At 38.6% G+C, this 20,264-nt stretch overlaps 1 pseudogene; it reads right to left on the bottom strand.

The window, feature by feature from the left end:
* The window catches only part of LOC126484186 (molybdenum cofactor biosynthesis protein 1-like), a 104,864-nt pseudogene extending 89,470 nt beyond the window's left edge, over positions 1-15,394 (bottom strand).
* Between the last annotated feature and the right edge of the window lie 4,870 nt (positions 15,395-20,264).

The raw sequence follows: 20,264 nt of genomic DNA on the forward strand, positions 1-20,264 counted from the left end.
CTTCTCCATGGATTTTAATACCTACTCCGAATTTTTCTTTTATTTCTTTTACTGCTTGCTCAATATACAGATTGAATATCATCGGGGAGAGGCTATAACCCTGTCTTACTCCCTTCCCAACCACTGCTTCCCTTTCATGTCCCTCGACTCTTATAACTGCCATTTGGTTTCTGTACAAATTGTAAATAGCCTTTCGCTCCCTGTATTTTACCCCTGCCACCTTTAGAATTTGAAAGAGAGTATTCCAGTCAACATTGTTAAAAGATTTCCCTAAGTCTACAAATGCTAGAAACGTAGGTTTGCCTTTCCTTAATCTTTCTTCCAAGATAAGTCGTAAGGTCAGTAATGCCTCACATGTTCCAGTATTTCTACGGAATCCAAACTGATCTTCCCTGAGGTCGGCTTCTACTAGTTTTTCCATTCGTCTGTAAAGAATTCGTGTTAGTATTTTGCAGCTGTGGCTTATTAAACTGATTGTTCGGTAATTTTCACATCTGTCAACACCTGCTTTCTTTGGGATTGGAATTATTATATTCTTCTTTAAGTCTGATGGTATTTCGCCTGTTTCATACATCTTGCTCACCAGATGGTAGAGTTTTGTCTGGACTGGCTCTCCCAAGGCCGTCAGTAGTTCCAATGGAATGTTGTCTACTCCAGGGGCCTTGTTTCGACCCTGGTCTTTCAGTGCTCTGTCAAACTCTTCACGCAGTATTGTATCTCCCATTTCATCTTCATCTACATCCTCTTCCATTTCCATAATATTGTCCTCAAGTGTATCGCCCTTGTATAGACCCTCTATATACTCCTTCCACCTTTCTGCTTTCCCTTCTTTGCTTAGAACTGGGTTTCCATCTGAGCTCTTGATGTTCATGCAAGTGGTTCTCTTATCTCCAAAGGTCTCTCTAATTTTCCTGTAGGCAGTACCTATCTTACCCCTAGTGATATAAGCCTCTACATCCCTACATTTGTCCTCTAGCCCTCCCTGCTTAGCCATTTTGCACTTCCTGTCGATCTCATTTTTGAGACATTTGTATTCCTTTTTGCCTGCTTCATTTACTGCATTTTTATATTTTCTCCTTTCATCAATTAAATTCAATATTTCTTCTGTTACCCAAGGATTTCTACTAGCAGTCGTCTTTTTACGTACTTGATCCTCTGCTACCTTCACTACTTCATCCATCAAAGTTACCCATTATTCTTCTACTGCATTTCTTTCCCCCATTCCTGTCAATTGTTCCCTTATGCTCTCCCTGAAACTCTGTACAACCTATGATTCTTTCAGTTTATCCAGGTCCCATCTCCTTAAATTCCCACCTTTTTGCAGTTTCTTCAGTTTTAATCTACAGGTCATAACCAATAGATTGTGGTCAGAGTCCACATCTGCCCCTGGAAATGTCTTACAATTTAAAACCTGGTTCCTAAATCTCTGTCTTACCATTATATAATCTATCTGATACCTTTTAGAATCTCCAGGGCTATATATGATTTCTAATGGAGCTATTGTATCAGCATTCTCTGAAAGAAACATAACTGCTTTATGACACTGAGGAGAGCTACTACTAAGTTACTCACAGTTGCAGTTGTTCTTGATTTGAATACTGCAATAATAACTTTGTTGTCTTTGGTGAAGAAATTTCAGAAATCCGTGTTTAGTAACCCTGCTTTAGTAGCACTGTCATCAGTAATATCACCACAGCTATTGCGCAGTGAAGGTATTGGTTGTGTCTTGCCATTGGTGTACTACACATGCAACCAGAACCTCTTTGGATTTTCTTCCAGATTTCAAAACGAAGTTTCACTATGGGAACTATTAAACACATCTTGCACTGAAACCCACCCTAAGTTTCGAGCTTCAGTAAAACATCGCTAATCTTGGAGATTTTGCATTCTTTTAAATTTTGACATGCTTTTTTTCATTGCTTCTGCAGCTGAGTTTTGACATATTTTGTGCACCACCCTTTTAATTTATTTGGTATCCTTTCAATTTATTTGGTATATATCTCTTAATTGATGTCGATACTATTTCTCTGAATTTAAGCCATGTCTGGTCTACACTTACAAAGTCAGGCTTGAAGGAGTAGAGACTAAGTAGATACCATCTCCTTGGAAGGCATCAAGTTAATTTTTATATGCTTTCTCATTAAATGCCCTATTGTGTAGGGCTGAAAATTAATAGGGATAAGGTAAACAGAATGTGCAAAGTAAGTGGAAATTACTCGTCTCTTCCCCGATTACAGTGCAATAGAAGATAATACAAGATGTTGACAGATTGCCATATCTCGGTAGCTTTGTATGTAATAATGAGGTCACAGATGCAGAAATCACCAGCAGAACTGGAAAATCAGTCCATATGGCAATTAGGTCTGTAATATGCCAACAAAGCTTTGACTGCACTCCTTTATCGTTTATATGTGTGAGACTTGGAAAATGTCAGTAAAATCAGCACACAGTCTCCATGTTTTTCACCAACAATGCTAGAGATGAATTCTGAAGATGTTAACCCAACCAAGTTACAAACGATGAAGTGCTGAGAATAAGAGGTCTACACAGCCTGCACAAAATTATTGTTGAAAGAAGACTGAGGATTGCAGGTTATGTTCTACGCATGTAAGGTGGAAGAATCCCAAAATCAACACTGTTGTTGAAATCAATGGACAGATACAGATGTACAGGAAGACCTTTTAACACCTGGAACTTTTGCAATGAATCTTCAATCCATGGACACAAACTTGGAGGAAGGTGAGAACTTGGCAGCTGATCAAGTGAACTAGTGGAAACCAGTTCCTTGTATGGTACACAGCAAATCTGAGTAAGTTAGTAAGTAAGTAAGTAAGTAAAGTACAACTGGGGATTTTGCAAAACTGTTGGATGATCGATATTATTGTCTAGATTTGACACTGTTGGACTTCTACCTTTTCCTTGATGTGTATTCTTCAAATTGTGAGTTTTACGAGAAAGCTGATAGATACTTACCAATCAACCTTCCCTGACACGAACTGACATTGTCTCTTTATAAATTCTACTGTGCTAACAATTATCTACTGAGAATCCTCGACTAGGTCTCCGCAGCTCAAATGAGCCAGTTTCTTTTAAATTTCTGTCTTTGGCTATAATTGTCTTCCAAGTATGGTGACACAACATCCTGTCATGAAACTTTTGCCTTTACACTTGTTTACTTTTCTGGACACTGCCTTTTTCTGCACTGTGCACTAAATACACTATGTGAGTAATGTCCAATCTCCAACAACCAATCGTGAACTGTAAACAGCTGTAAACTCTACCAGGGCACATAACAAACAATTAACATTTGTGTTTTAGTGTTCTAAGCTGTGAGGTCATCAGCGGACAAATAATTTAGTACCTATTCCTGGACAGCCAGAGTGGCCGTGTGGTTCTAGGCGCTACAGTCTGGAACCGAATGACCGCTACGTTCGCAGGTTCGAATCCTGCCTCGGGCATGGATGTGTGTGATGTCCTTAGGTTAGTTAGGTTTAATTAGTTCTAAGTTCTAGGCGACTGATGACCTCAGAAGTTAAGTCGCATAGTGCTCAGAGCCATTTGAACCTATTCCTGACGTGCTGTTGTTTGGAACAACAACTGACATGATCCAAAATATTACTTTCTTTTATTATAGCTTCACTTTTATTTTGTCTAATGATTACTAATTTCAGTATCAAATTCCATCATCAAGCCACTATATGATCAGAAAGCATAGTGTATCATTAAAATATTGTTTAATAAACAGATTACCATTATATCATCATTCCTTAAAGTAATGTCCAAAGTGGAAGGACAGATGATTAATTTTGAGTATATACTAAAGTCAGAGTACTGAACCGGATATGAAAGAAGGAAAACCAGAAGGGCAGTGAGATACGGGTGCCTTCTATCACCTTACTTCCTTAATATGTTCATCTAGGAAGTAATAACAACAACAAAGAAAAGATGACCAGAATCAAAAGGTAATTTCTGGAATACGCCATGGAAATGTGATAGGACCATTACATTTACAATGTATATAAATGATCCAGTAGAAAGTGTCAGAGGCTCCTTAATATTGTTCACAGGTACTACACTTGTCCACCAGAAAGTAGCAATAACAGAAGACAGTATCAATTTGCACAATGACCTGCAGAGGATTGGTGAATGATGTAGGCTCTGGCAGTTGACCCTGCACATAAATAAATGTAACATATCACACACACACACACACACACACACACACACACACACACACACACACACACAGAAAAAGAAATCCAATACTGTACAACTACACTATTAATGACAAATTGCTGGAAACAGAATCTATCATAAAATATCTAGAAGTAACTATCCAGAGCAACCTTAAAGTGGAATGACCACATAAAACAGCAATAGAAAAGCAGATGCCAGACTAAGATTCACAGGAAGAATCTTAAGTGAATGTAAATTACCCCTGTGTCCTTACCCAGTAAGACTGACAGAAGAGAGAAAGAAGATCCAATGAAATGCGGAGCGTTTTGTCACAGGATCATTTAGTCGCTGTGAGATCATTACAGAGATGCTCAGCAACTCCAGTGGTAGATGCCATAAGAGAGCAGTTGTGCATCACGGAAAGATTTACTACCCAAATTTCGAGAGAGTAGTTTCCGAGAAGAGTCTGACAACATAATAGTTTCTCTCATATACAATTCACGAAATGATCACGAGAAGAAAATTTGAGAAGTTAGAGATAATACAGAAGTGTACTGACAGTCATTCTTCCCAAGCACTGTTCACAAGTGGAAAAAGGCAGAGGGGATCAGTTGGTGGCATGAGACGTACCCCCTGCCACACACAGTTAGGTGGTTTTTGGAGCATGATGTCGATATGGAAACTTAATTGCATGCATATACACTGCAGATTGACGACATCACAATAGTAAATCAGAGTAGGAACTAAATAAAATGTTTCAGGCCTTAAATCAAGAAGTGGTAAAACTAAAGCTAAAAATGAATACAAAGAAGACAAAAGTTATGGCTACAGACAAGAAAGGAGGAGGAGGTAGGACTGACACAAGAACAGGCAATGAGCAACTCAAGAAAGGAACTGAAATTCAATATCTCAGTAGCATTTTGCAAGAAAACAATCAATATTTCAAGGCATTCAAGAAAAGAATAGCACAGGTGAAGAGTTCCTTCCAAAATAAGAAGAAGCTGCAACTGAATAAACATATCAGCTTCCACATTAAGAAAATATTTGTAAAGACCTTTGTGTGGAGTGTTCTGACACACAGATGCAAAATCTGTACATTAGAAAAGCCAAAGGAAGCTCGCCTCAGACCTGCTGAAATGTGGTTCTGGAGGAGAAGTACAAGAACTAGCTGCATTGACAGAAAAATTAAAGGAAATAGGAGAGAAGAAAGAACCACTGAAAGTTATAGGCCAGGGCAAAGCAAAATACACTGGACACTTAACTGGAGACGATAATCTTTTAAAAAACATTTCTGAAGGCAAGATCGTAGGTAAGAAAACAAGGGGATGACTGAGAACATCCTACTTAAACAATATGATCAATGAATGGGATTTTCTTCACACATGGAGATGAAGACAACTGCTGAAGAGAGGAAGCTGCGGCTGCAGAGACAAGGTTTAACCTTTTGGAAGAGTAAGGACAAACTAATACAAAATATGAGTCTGCATGGTAGCTACATATGGAATAAATGACAACTTCTTGTGTGCAGTCATCAAGTCACTTACTTCAGTAGGTGTCTTATCTACTAAAAGTAAAGGTCACTGTTGTGCTTTCAATAGATGTGAACTGCACCCTGAAAATGGTATGTCTAGTTTGCAGTTGTACAGAAGCTTTTTATTTTGCAAAATGGTTCAAATGGCTCTAAGCACTATGGGACTTAACATCTGAGGTCATCAGTCCCCCAGACTTAGAACTACTTAAACCTAACTAACCTAAGGACATCCCTGCCTGAGGCAGGATTCGAACCCGCGACCATAGCAGCAGCACGGTTCTGGACTGAAGTGCCTAGAACCGCTCGGCCACAGTGGTCAGCTTTTATTTTGCACAGAAATGTTTGATAATAAGATGAACTGATGCTGGCACTTGCTACTGAAACCAGTAGTACTTAGACACAACAAAAATGTGACTACAGAATTAAGAATAATTTTTCCAAACAATCGAGTATTTTTACCAAAACAACACCACAATAGTGGAAACTTATTTTAAACTAAAGACACAAAAGAAAAAAAGAGAAACTGTAAAGATCTTGAGTCTCATAAGACTCTCTTGGGAGGAAACTGTAAGATTTTTAATTGGTAAACTTGCAAGGCATCCTTTTTATGTTGTATAAACTACGAAACTGTTAGCATCGTCAGCTAAAATTTACTTCTTCTGTCTTAATATACCTTCCTTCACTTACAGCTGCAGTGTGGAGACAGCGGTGAGGGTGGGAGCGGGGATGGGGGCAAGGGTGTGGGCATACTGCTTTAAAATGGTGATTCTTGTATTGATATTCTTAACAACAGATTTATATATTTTGTTTATGAAAGTCTGCATGCGATGACAGCTGCACTAGTAATACCTTCACAGGGTCGTATTCAAGTTGCAAGGCTAGATCTATGCCAACCATGACACGCTCCCAGCCTTTCCTCCTCGTGATCTGGTTGTAGCGTTGGGACTGCAGGGTGTCTAAGCTGATGTTCAGACCGTCAAGCCCTGCCCTCTGCAAGGCAACCAGCTGTCTTGTCAACATGAGGCCATCGGTTGTCATTAAGACACTTTCGAGATCTTTTATTTCCTTCAAGGCACCCATGAAACAGCAAATTATTCTAAAGAAACTGAAACAAATAATTTGTAACATTGCTGCTGCATATGAAACAAAACTCCCGTTGATAAATTGAAAATACAAATTCCTCAAAAGTTAACTGTACATTTGCCCTAATACAAAGAGATAAGAAGGGTTAATAAACTGAATTGAAGAATGCAAGTTAAGATAGCAATGAAAAAATAATTAGAGGCATAAGATCACCTACTGCAACAGGGAAATGGGAATCAATATGAACCATTACCCAGCTACTGTCAACTGATTCCATGTCTCCATGCACACTGTATAAACCACTGTGGGTTTGTCCGACAAAGTACATTGTTGTACCACACATTATGGTTTTTCCCCATTCAATGCTCATGTGGAGTGTGGGAAGAATGATTCTTTAAATGGTTCTGTGCATGCTGTAATTAATCTTGCCTTCATGGTCCCTATAGGAGTGATACATATGCGGTTATTGCATAATCCCTAAATACCTCACTTAATACAGGTTCCTGAAATTTCATAAATTAGGTTTTGTCATATATTTGGCGTCTATCTTCACTTGTCTGGCATTTCCAATTTTTAGTAGCTTCTTGATGCTCTCCCATGCATCAAATAAATCTATGATCAATCATGCTACACTATTTTGTATACATTCAATGTCTGCCATTAGCCTTATTTGTTATGGGTCATACTTAAGCAATATTCTAGAATGGGCCACACAAGTATTTTGTAAGCAATGTCCTCTATAGACTGATTGCATTTTCCAGTATCTTACCAATGAATTGAAGTCTGCATTCTGCTTTGCCTGCAAGTGAGTCTATGTCACCATTTCATATCATCCAGATATTTGTATGAGTTGACCAATTAAAACTGTGATTATTTGATAATGTAGTCATACAATACCGTCTTTTTTTTGTTTTGTGATGTGCTCCAATTTACTTTTCTGAAAACTTAAACTCAGTTGCCTATCTTTGGACCAAATTGAAATGTTATGATCTGACTCAAATTTGTGCAGATTTTTTTCAGGCAATAATTCATTATAGACAACTCTATCATCCAGGAAAAGTATGAGGTTCCTTATAATATCGTCTTCCAGAACATTAAGGTACAACATAAATGTAATGGTATAAATTACTATAACTGTATAAATAAGTTTATAAGTGTGTAAAATACATTGAACTATTTGTTACAACAAAATATTGTACCGGTATACTCAGCAAGATGTTAAATCAGCAGATAGCTACATTTTATGTTCAACATTTTGTGTACAGCATATATGCTGGAAAGGATTTATACCCAAATTAAATAAATCTGAAGAAATGGTAGTGTGTGTCTGGAAAAAAAATCCGTAAAAACTCATACAGTCCAATTTGCTATTATGTCACTGTTACTGAAATATAATACAAAGTAACTGAATTCGATGAACATTCTCAGAGTGCAATATGCCTCAGAGTGAAATGCACAGTAATGTCAACATTATTTTTTAGGCTATGTTTGTGAAAATGGATGAAAGCAAACCACACATTTTGTTCTCAATCTGCGGAAGCATTATGCACTGTGAAACACTGTACTGCTGTTATACATAAAAGCTGTCTCATTGCCAACATCTTTCCCCTGCTGGCTGTTCTACACTTCTCGTAACTAATTCAACACGTTGTAAGATATTTTATGCTGTATGACACCACAGTCCAATCTGGTTAGGATAGCATAAAAATAATATATGAATTTCAGTATTGAAACTGGAAAAGCAGAACAGCTCTCATCACACTGGATATCAAATCGAGGTTGGATTACAGCCATGGGTACATCATTTCATGCTACTCAACTGAATGTCATATGTCAGAGTTCTTCAACTGTAGTGGCTGGCGACTGGTGGCTGGCGGCTGGTGGCATACCCATCTCTTGGCATCCTGTGAACAGACGTTCTCCACAGGTGACAGATTTGAAGAAAATGCTGGATACGGCAACAGTGGAACACTCTCTGTATCGAGGTAGCTCAGTACAGCTCAGGTGATGTGTAGTCTTGCATTATCTTGTTAAAAGATAACATCAAAGAAAGACTTGTAAGGGATAGAACAATTTATCAGCTTCCTGAACATCCTTCCAACAGCGAGGAAAACAAAATAAACAAGAAAGAAGAACAAAAATACAACGCTGCTGACATTCCTAATTTAAACTAGAGGTATGTGATGCTGTAAATATGATTCCCAATTACCAAATTGTGAATACGCCCGATTTAAAAATTTATCACCATAATGTGCAATCCCTGCGTAATAAGATCGATGAAATTAACGTTCTATTAACACATGAACTTAATGATATCTCAGTGTTATGCATTTCTGAGCACTGGCTTAACCCAGAATTAATCCAGAATACTAAAATAAACAAATTTGTCTTGGCTGCTTACTACTGCAGGAAAAACAGCAAACAGTGTGGGATAGCAATTTACACAAAGGATAATGTAGATTTTATTACACTACCTGACTTAACTAGGGCAAATGTCGAAAAGGATTATGAAATTGCAGCTATAAAAATTACTCAGTTCAACCTGGTTATTGCTACAGTTTACCGATCACCGTCTGGGAATTTTGAACTTTTCTTAAACAAAATGGAGTCATTGCTAAATAAAGTAAATAAAATGGATTGTGAATTTATAATCTGTGGTGACTTCAATATTGACATTTTGAACCTTGCAACGTCCTTCAATTTAAAGACTGAAGTAAAAGCAGCTACCCGAGTATCAGAAACTTGTCAAACAGCTCTTGATCAGTTTCTAGTAAATAAGAGTTTACACAACACCTCACTAAAAATTTTCAATGCAGGTTTTAGTGATCATCTTGCTCAAATATTAAGCATAAAAGTACAAGGCAGTATTATTAACAACATGTCTTTTAGAACAGCATATCGAAGCTATAATCAGCATAATGTGAACTACTTCAACAACTTATTACACAAAGAAAAATGGCTAGGAGTGTACAAAATGAATGATATAAATGAAAAATTCGACACTTTCATTGATACATTAACCCATTTCTTTGAACTTGCATTCCCACTGAAAACATTAACCATACGGGGAAACTCTAGAACAAACAGCTGGATCACAAAGGGAATAAGGGTTTCATGCCAGAAGAGAAGACTACTTCATGAAATATGTAACTCGAAAAATTCATCACCTGTAGTACGCGCATACTATAAAAAATACTCCAAAATATTAAGAAAAGTAATAAAAGCAGCAAAAATAATGCATAATGATGAAATCATTTATAATTCAGCTAATAAATCAAAGGCTATGTGGAGTGTTATAAAAAAAGAATGTGGAGAATACAGACAACCTTGGAAAAATATAACACTATCACATAAAAATAAAAAAGTAACAAACCCCTTAGAAGTAGCTAACACATTTAACAACTTTTTCACAGGTGTTGCTGAAAATATGTTACAATCAAACTTTAAGAGCATCCAGGCAAATGAATATAAAATAAGTACATGTAGAGGATCAATGTACATCGGTTCTGTTTCACAAGATGAAGTAGCTAAAGCAATAAAAGGACTAAAAAATTCCAAATCGGCAGGTATTGATGGTATACCTGCAACAGTGTTAAAGGAGAGCGCATCAAACCTAACTGAAGTACTCACACATTTATGCGACTGCTCACTTCAGGCAGGCACTTTCCCTGATGTGTTAAAAACATCAAAAGTTATTCCTGTATATAAAAAAGGGGATAAAGACAATGTAAATAACTACAGACCCATCACAATTTCCTCCTGCATCTCTAAAGTACTGGAAAAAGTTATGTATGAGAAACTTATGAAATTTATAAATAAAAACAGCATCCTATGTAATGAACAACATGGATTCAGAAATAAGAGGTCAACGACAACTGCTGTCTATGAGTGCATCAATTTCATCCTAAACCTGATGGACAAAAAACAGGAAACAATAGGAGTCTTTATTGACTTGTCAAAAGCTTTTGACATGGTGGACCATAAAATTCCGCTATCAAAGCTAGAAAGATATGGTATTCGAGGTCTGTCCAACAAGTGGATCAGTTCCTGCCTGACAAATCGTATGCAGGCAGTGTGCGTCAAGCACACAAATATTGAACTAAAAACTGTATCTAATCACTTATCTGACTATAAACAAATAAAATGTGGTGTACCCCAAGGATCTGTATTGGGACCCCTTCTGTTTCTTCTGTACATAAATGATCTAAGCTTAAATATTGATGCACACAAATCAATCATATTTGCAAATGACACCACGATTCTACTAAAAGGAGACGACGATGAACAGTTACAGCAGACAGTAAACACAGTCACAAAACAACTTAGCAGCTGGGCACAGAGTAATCGGCTTGTAATAAACAGTAAGAAAACTGTTGCTCTAAAATTCCACAATGTTCCTAACAAGGACATGTTTATCCCATCAGTCTCTATCAATGACGAACCAGTTGGTAACAGTACTGAAACCAAATTCTTAGGACTTTGGCTGCAGAGTAACATCAGATGGAACAAGCATATTGAATGTCTCAATGCAGAACTGACCAAAACACGTTATCTTCTTTGTTCATTAAAATCATGCTGTAGTGAGAAAACAGTATTGAATGCATATCATGCGTACTTTCATTCTCGTCTTAGATATGGGGTCACCTTCTGGGGAAACTCTAAAATAGCTAATAGCACTTTTAAACTACAAAAAAAGGGCCATTAGAATCTTGTTTGGGTGCAAGCCTAGAGACTCTTGTAAACCCCTGTTTAAGAAATCTGGTATTCTCCCATTACCGTGTATATACATTATGGAAACCCTTTTGTTCTTTAAATTAAATGTAACAGGCAAGGACCAGAGGCTAAAAAAAACTGTGATATACATGAGCACTTTACCAGACAAAACAGGAACTTACATATGACTCAAATCAGCATAGCACTGTGCCAAAAAGGTACTTTTCACATGGGAGTTAAGCTTTATAACAAACTTCCTGAAAACATAAAAGCTATCACTGAGGTCAATACATTTGGAAAATCTCTAAAGTCATATTTACAGCAGCACTGCTTTTATTCCATTGAAGAATATTTAAATTTATGAAATGTGTTATATAAATACTTGTGTGTAAAGTGTATTATTGTAAGCTTAAATATGTATGCTTTGAAATTACTTTCAGCCTGTATATTTATAACTTGACTTGTCCAATGTCTTATGCATAAGCTGCTATGTAGACAACAGGACCAATAAAATACAATCTACAATCACGGAGCCCTTGAAAATAGGGCACAGCGATAGGCCTTAACAAAACACAAATGCAATGACTGCTGTCCAAATTACTGGATATGTGAACCAGAAGTTGTGACATGTATCCAGTTGCACCCCATACCATCACATCACATGCTGGACCCGCATGAGAATGACAGGAACAATCTGGCCAGGTCTGTTGGCATCAGAGCCTCCAAACACAAGTACATCAATTGTGACGATGTTGCAGAACCGAGACTCGTCTGACATGATGACACAGTGCCATTCCTGTGTCTGGCATTGTTGTCAGTTGCACCGCTGTCAGTTCACCTCTCTCTAGAGCTGCATTAAGGGCTTGACAGTCTGTGCTGCTCCAGATGCCATCACATTGTCTGTGTGGATATCTGTCTCACTGTATACAAGCCCACTTCCTGACTAAATGTACACAACTTCACTGCAGGATCACGTACGCATGAGCGAACACTTGTCTGCCCTCTCAGGTGCTAGTTGGGTGGCACTACTGAGGCCCTGCAAGGCATTTAGCATGGCCCTCCTGAACCTACCAATTCTATGTTGGCACAAAATGAGATTCTGAGCAATGCAAGCAGCAATATAGTGAAACAATAAACCAGAGTCTCAGCAGACCATGAGCCTGCCACTGCCAAATCTGGAATGCTGATAAACATTTCTCCTTCTTCCATTATGCTTAACACGGTCTTCGTGTAAACAACCAACACTGAAATAGAATTTCTGAATGAGAAACCCGCTCCATAAGCTTTTCTTGCATGCAGAATATGCATGGGAGTGCTGAAAAGTAATGCCTCTGAATTTTTTATTCTGTTCTCAATATTGGTCGAGGTATGACACGTCACGCATATTACTTGTTCAACTTTTCCACTTCACTGACTCATGGCACACCCACCTCCCGCAAACAGATGGAGTCGGAATAGGCAGCCCACTCTGACCAGAGATTGTGAATATGTTTACGGTGCACTTCGAGGAAGAGGCCCTGATGTCAACCAAATGGAAATCCATTTTCTTCTTTTCTTCTTCTTCTGTTATGTGGATAACACACTTGTCATCTGTCCTCATGGAAGAGACAAACTTCTTGACTTCTTTGTACATCTGAACTCCACACGCCACAAAATCAAATTCACTATGGAGACCAAAGAAGAAGGAAGACTACCATAGCTGGACATCATAGTCAGGAGAATAATGGACAGCACCCTGTGCCACAGCGTGTATCTGACTCTATAAAACACATAAACTCAGTTCTCCCTATGGCACTGTGAATAATTTTAATAACAAAAAGTGAGATGAATGTTGCAGCTTACAATTAATTTCCACTTTGGCTTTGTATTCAAGATCAGTCTTACCTGAGAGTGCAACATTACATCTTTAGTTAATTTAATTATATGTTCATTAGATTTTGGTTATAAGGCACGTTTTGCTGCCTAATGTTTCATCTCCAAATACTGGAAACAATCCATGGAGGAGAAGGTATTGACGCAGTGCTTAAACCAAACAGAAGACCACAACTGCAGCCATACTCAAGCAAATTGCTATGCAGTAGTTTCAGTGAATTTGACAATGATGTGGCTGCTTTCATAGTGGCCCAGTCATATTGTGGGGTACGGAATGCCAGTGACAGGGCTGGAATTGTAGGTGACAGATGGGTTTTTGGCAAAGCCTTGTATCAATACCTCCTTAATTATTGAGCTGAAAAACTGTAAAAAACATTCATGCAGTAAAATCACACAAAAAAATTTCCTATTTCTGCAGGTATTGTGCCTTCTGTTTCTTTTTCATTACAAAAACATATTGATTCAAGTTTATAAAGTCACAACTATGTCACTGTGATTTGTGTAACACACATTCTGGAACATGTTCCAGGAATGTCATGAAACAGACAGCTTAAAATAATTACTCTAGCTCATCTTTCAAGACTTGCATGCCAACAACAACACCATCTATCCAATCTCTTTTTATTTCACTTTCATGAAAAGATTTCTCCACAAAGGATATCATCTGCCATGTAGGTAGTGCAAGAGGAAATTCCACACTAACATTTGGGTAATCAAGTGGATTCTGTGTCTTGTCAGAACCAAGTACAATCAACCCAATTTCATCTTTACCACTGGTAAATATCTGGAAACATATTAAATGGTAAAAATAAGTTTTGTTTATAACAAGTTGTATACCAATAAAAACATCACACACAGATACTCTTTATAAAATTATTTAATTGGATAGATAAAAAATCTACTCACCAAGCAGTGGCAGAACACACACATAAAAGACTGTTGTGATAGGCAAGCGTTTGGAGCCAGTGACTCCTTCTTCAGGCTGAAGGGTTGCAGGGGAAGCAAGAAGGATGAAGGAAAAGGACTGAAGAGGTCTAAGAAAAGGGGTAGATTTTGGGAAAGTCACCCAGAACCATGGGTCATGGGTGACTTACCGTACAGGATGAGAAGGAAAGACTAATTGTTGGGGACTGCATCGGGCAAGATTCGGAAACCTGAGAGCTTAAAGGTGGAAGACAGGGTAATATGCAAGACAGAGATTACTACTAAAACTGTGTATGGTTAATAAGAGTGAGAAGGTAAGTGTATTGTATGCAACAGTTGTGGGAGGGGGCAGTGAAAATAGACGGGAAAGACAATGAAAGATGTAGAAAGCTAAAACGGAGTGAAGCAAAGAGTAATTACAGTGAAGAAAAGCTGAGACAGGAGAAATTAACGTAAATTAAGGCAAGGTGGGTGGTGAGAACAAAGGACACGTTGTAGTGCTAGTTCCCACCTGCGGAGTTCTGAGAAACTGGTGTCTGGCGGAAGAATCCAGGTGGCATGTGTGGTGAAACAAGTGCCGAGGTCACGTATGCCATGTTGTAGAGCATGCTCTGCAACAGGATATTGTGAGTTTCCAGTATATACACTATGCCTATGCCCACTTATCCTAACTGATAATTTGGTGGTAGTCATGTAGATGTAGAAAGCTGAACAGTTTTTACATAATAGCTGGTATATGACATGTGTCGTTTCTATTTTTCGCCTAATCCGAAGTTCTGGGTGACTTTTCCAAAATCTACACCTCTTCCTGGAACTCTCCAGGCCTTTTCCTTTACCCTTCTTCCTTCCCCTTCAACGCTTCTGTCTGGAGGAGCCACTGGCTCCGAAAGCTTGCCAATCACAAATAATTTATTGTTTTTGTTGTTATAGTTACTCTTTATAACCTACTTAAAATACATCACGTACCCTCCTCTCCACAATTCTTCGAACACATAGTTTTGCCTTTTTCAAAAAATCACTGCGTTTCTGTATAACATACTTGGAGTCAAAGTGTCCAACATCTATTACAATTATAAACAGAAGAAAGAAAGTCATTGTATTTATTGGCAGTATTACGCAATCAAATATTTTGAAAGAGTTCCAGTGGTATAAATTTACAAAATCTTACAAATAAATATATATGTTTATTCTTTAAATCAATTCTTAGCAATAACATAATAGTATAAATTGCAGAATCAATATAGCCAATTTTAATGTAATGACTGCAATACAAATACAATATAACAGCGGTAAGTTATAACAAATGAGAGAGAGAGAGAGAGAGAGAGAGAGAGAGAGAGAGAGAGAGAAAGAGAGGCATTTAGACAATGTTTCATTACAGTGTGAAACTTATTAGAATTAAAATGAAGCCATAGTGAATTATTACATTCCAAAACTAATAATTATTGTGTTCTTTCACCCCAAAATAATACATTCATTAGGCAATGTATACTTTTAATTTCAGAAATTTTTACAGCTCTGAACTTCACTGCTTCGATGAATTTATTACATGTGTCAATGAATGAGGGTTGATAACACTGATTTAGTCATTCAATTGTTCGTCACGTGATATTCGCAATGTTCTTAATAACTTCTTATGTAAAGTTCTATCATCAAAAAGATAATCTACGTAAGTTTTAAAAGTCGCGAATCTTTAAACAACAACTTGAAAATGGGTATATCAGTATTTTGTATACATTCTAGCATTGCTAGATTTACTTTTAAATTTTAAAGTATATGAGCAGATTGAGCGACTTTCCATCCAGAAAATTTGCTGTTGGCAAGACCACACTACAAAGAAAAATGGTCTTTCCGGAGTCAAATGCTGAAAAATTCATAAATACCAGCATTGTAAGTGATACAAACAGGTATTAAGCACCGGGCATAAATATCATTCTGCTTGACGAGAAAAAAAGTAGGTAGATGAAAGAGTAAATTGGGAGCAAGGATTGAACATAAACTAACCCAAATTGCACAAAAAAAAAACATGAGGGTCACTGCTCAAGAATTGAGAACTGCCCCCCCCCCCCCCCCACCTTTCTTTTACAGGCTTGTTTCACATTTCAGATGAGACCATGTCCCCCATATGTGAAGAAAATAGCCAATATGTAAAGAGAATTACAGATAAAGAGTTTTCTAGAATGAGATTTTCACTCTGCAGCATAGTGTGCACTGATATGAAACTTACTGGCAGATTAAAACTGTGTGCTTGACCAAGACTCAAACTTGGTGATCGTAGCCCCAGACCTGTGTTGCCGTTTTGGGAGGTAGATCTCATATCTGGAAAGAGGAGATGACAGTTAGGGTACTATGGGTGAGCAGCTGCCATCAATTTTTGATGGTGCAGAACCCACAATAGTGGAACTGCTGCCTAGTCCAAAGGCACCTGTTACCAGTCTTACCCCACAATAGTGTATCGAATCCAGACGTAATGTCGAAGCTGATAAAAAGTCATATGAGAGATTCCTGTAATCTAGGTGTGACTGCACCAATGCTGCATACAGCCATATCAAAGTAGAGTGGACCACACCGCTGAGGCATAGAAGAGCATTCAGGTGCGACCTACATGTCTGCTTTAGTTGGCAAAGACGGGGAAGCCATGTCAACTAGGCATCAAAGACCAGTCCTAAAAAACACAATGACAGAAATGCATAACGTAGGTCATGGCAGCCAAAAAAGGGATGCTATGAGTGAAAGCCCAGGATTGTGCTTGGTGTATTGCTCCCTGCATTCTGCCTCCAGCAATAGCCGTCGCGGACGAACAAAAATGATGGGGACAAAATATGTCATGCAGCTGCCGCCAGATCATTGATAGCCACAAAAAGGAGAGTGACACTCAAAACAGAACCTTGTGCAAGCCCCTTCTCCTGCAGGGGGGGGGGGGATGCTACAGGAGGCACCAACCTGTACCCAAAAAGTGTGACATGGAAGAAAGTTCTGGATAAAAATCAGGAGTGGGCCATGGAGGCCCCACTCCTTTAAGGTGGCAAGGACACTATGGCACCATGTGGTATCATAAGATATACACGCAGATCAATGAAAACTGCAACAAGGAACTGATGCTGAGCAAAAGCTGTTCAGATAGCACACTTCAAGTGGACTAAATTATCTTCAGTAGAGCGCCCTTGGCGAAAAGCACCCTGGATCGAAGCCAAAAGATCCGGGGATTCAAGGACACAATACAGCCTTCAACTAACCATATGTTCAAGTAACTTGCAGGACACTGAGTAAACAATCTGGACTACAGCTGTCCATTTGAAGAGGCAATTCATGTGATTTCAAAATTGGAATAACGGCATTTTCTCGCTACTGGGAAGAGAATTCTGCATTGCGCCAGGGATGGTTAAAGAAAGGCCAGGTACACTGACGGAAAAATTTGCAACACCAAAAAATAATTAATGTAGAGTAATGAAATACCAGGAATATATTTGTTGAGACAACGTATGTAAAGTGATTAACGTTGCAGGATCAATGGGAGTGTGAGACAAGCCACTGCAAATGTAAATGCAAATGCTGGTACGCTATTGTACACGTGTCATGTGTCAGTTTGTGGGATGGAGTTCCATGCCTGTTGCACTTGGTTGGCCAATATAAGGACAGTTAATGATGTTTGTGGATGGGTTGAAGCTGTCATCAGATGATGTCCAATACGTGCTTGATGGGAGGTAGAGCTGGTTATCGAGCAAGCCAAGGCAATATGTTGACACACTATAGCATGTTGGCTTACAACAGCAGTATGTGAGCAAGTGTTATCCTGTACGAAAACACCTCCTGGAATGCTGTTTGTGAATGGCAGCACAACAGGTCAAATAACCAGACGGACATACAAATTTGCAGTCAGCGTTCGTGGGATTCATACAGACAGTTTTGTCAGTGGAAAAGCGAAAGCCATTGTTGATGCTCCACGAGTAAAGACAATCAAGACATTGCTGAAGATGCCACTAAGTGAGACAGGTTCATAGAGAATTGCAATAGAAGGCAAAATCGTCAAAAAAAAAGAGAGCCGGAGATGCCCAGTGGGAGACAGGCCATTATGGGGTTTATGGTGATAGCAAAGAGAATGACACTCAGAATGGAACCCTGAGACACACCATTTTCCTGGATAAAGGTGTCCGACAAGGCAGACCCTTCATGCACCTCGAAAACTCGGTCTTTTCAAAATGTCTGAAGGAAACATGGTAGGTGGCCACGGAAGCCCCACATGTGAAGAGTATGGACGTTACTAGCTCTCTAGCAGGTGTCATAGGCCTTTTCCAAATCGAAAAACACAGCGACAATCTGGGATATCTGCAGAAAACCATTCATGACATGGGTGGGCAAAATAATGAGATGGTCCACTGCAGAATGCCGTGTTGAAAGCCACACTGTGCATTCATAAAAAGTTGTGAGACTCGAGCCACCATACCATCCGGGCATGAATCATATGTCCCATCACCTTGAGAACACACTGGTAAGAGAGATGGAGTGGTAGCTAGAAGGAAGAGTGTGTGTGTGTGTGTGTGTGTGTGTGTGTGTGTGTGTGTGTGTGTCAGAGAGAGAGAGAGAGAGAGAGAGAGAGAGAGAGAGAGAGCTAATTTCGGCAAGAGCTAGATTTCCATCAATAAACTGAGTTGAAGCTGCTGTTGTGGTCTTCAGCCAACTACTGTTTTGGTGCAACTCACCAGCCTATTCCTGCCTTTGTAAGCCTCTTCATCTCTGCATAGTATTTCAACCTAAATCCACTTAGAATGGTGAACCACCATTCAGAGAATAACTTTTTAACAACACAGTTTGACTTCTGTAAAGGCTTCTATACTGAGAATCCAACATAATATCTCACAAATTCAATTCCAGTAGAATTAAATAGTGGAAATTATCCCCTCTGTCATCTTGCCAAAGCCTTTGACTGTTTAGATTAAAAAATTCTGAGAGGGGAAGCTAAAATAGTATGGCATTAAAAGTCTTCCCCTTGCATGGATTGAGTTGTACTTTAACTGCAGAAAATGGAAGGTCACATTAACAAATGATAAGACAGGAATAAGATTAAACTCAGAAAGGGAGAACATAAAATATGGTGTGGCACACAGTGTTTGCTGCCAAGTCCACAAAAATGATTTACTTGGGGCACTGGAGGGCTTTGGAAAAACTCTAATGTTTGCAGTGTCACAAACTTATTGATACAAGATCTAAACTCATCCATACCAGAAACATCCAGGATAATAACAGAACAGGCTTGTATAGATCCACAGGTACCAGCTTAATGCCTAAAAACTTGTATTGTGCAGTTCTAAAGAAATAAAAGCAACTTACAGATACGAATATCAAAAGTAGGGATAAATGGGCAATTAGGCTCCCGTGTTCTAAGTTCCTGGGAATGCAGATACCAATCACGTGTGAGACCAGCATGTGGGTCAGTTAACCGAGAAGCTCAGTTCCGCCCAGTTTGTGCTTAGAAATCTCTTACTGTATCAAACTGGACAAAGGATTGCTAACACACTTTCACTCAGTTTACTCATATGGCTTAGCCTTCTGAGGTACTTCAGCTAAGCGGAAAAAAATTATTTATTCTACATCTTGAAAAAGCTTCTTCAGGGACCCATGGATTCTCACACTTACATGCCTATAGAAGTTATATTCCCTAATGGTATATGTGATTAATAACAAGATTTAGTTTAAGATGAACTCAGCAATTCAGAACTGCAATACTAGAAGCAAAAATAATTTCCATATATAAAAACCTAAAATCAGGTTTGCCACAAGTTTCTCCAAGTGAAATTCCCTGATATTTCTCTGATTCCACAGACACGTTTTAGAATTTTTCCCCGACAAATTTTGAGGTCTCAAGGGGAGGTAAAGACATAAGTCGACAAAAGAATGTAAGGGCTTTGTATTTCTCCCCCATTTTGTTTTAGGGCGCAAAAACAACTAGGGTCATATGTGTCCATGC

The sequence above is a fragment of the Schistocerca serialis genome, chromosome 6 (genome assembly GCF_023864345.2).
Source record: "Schistocerca serialis cubense isolate TAMUIC-IGC-003099 chromosome 6, iqSchSeri2.2, whole genome shotgun sequence".
NCBI lineage: Eukaryota > Metazoa > Arthropoda > Insecta > Orthoptera > Acrididae > Schistocerca > Schistocerca serialis.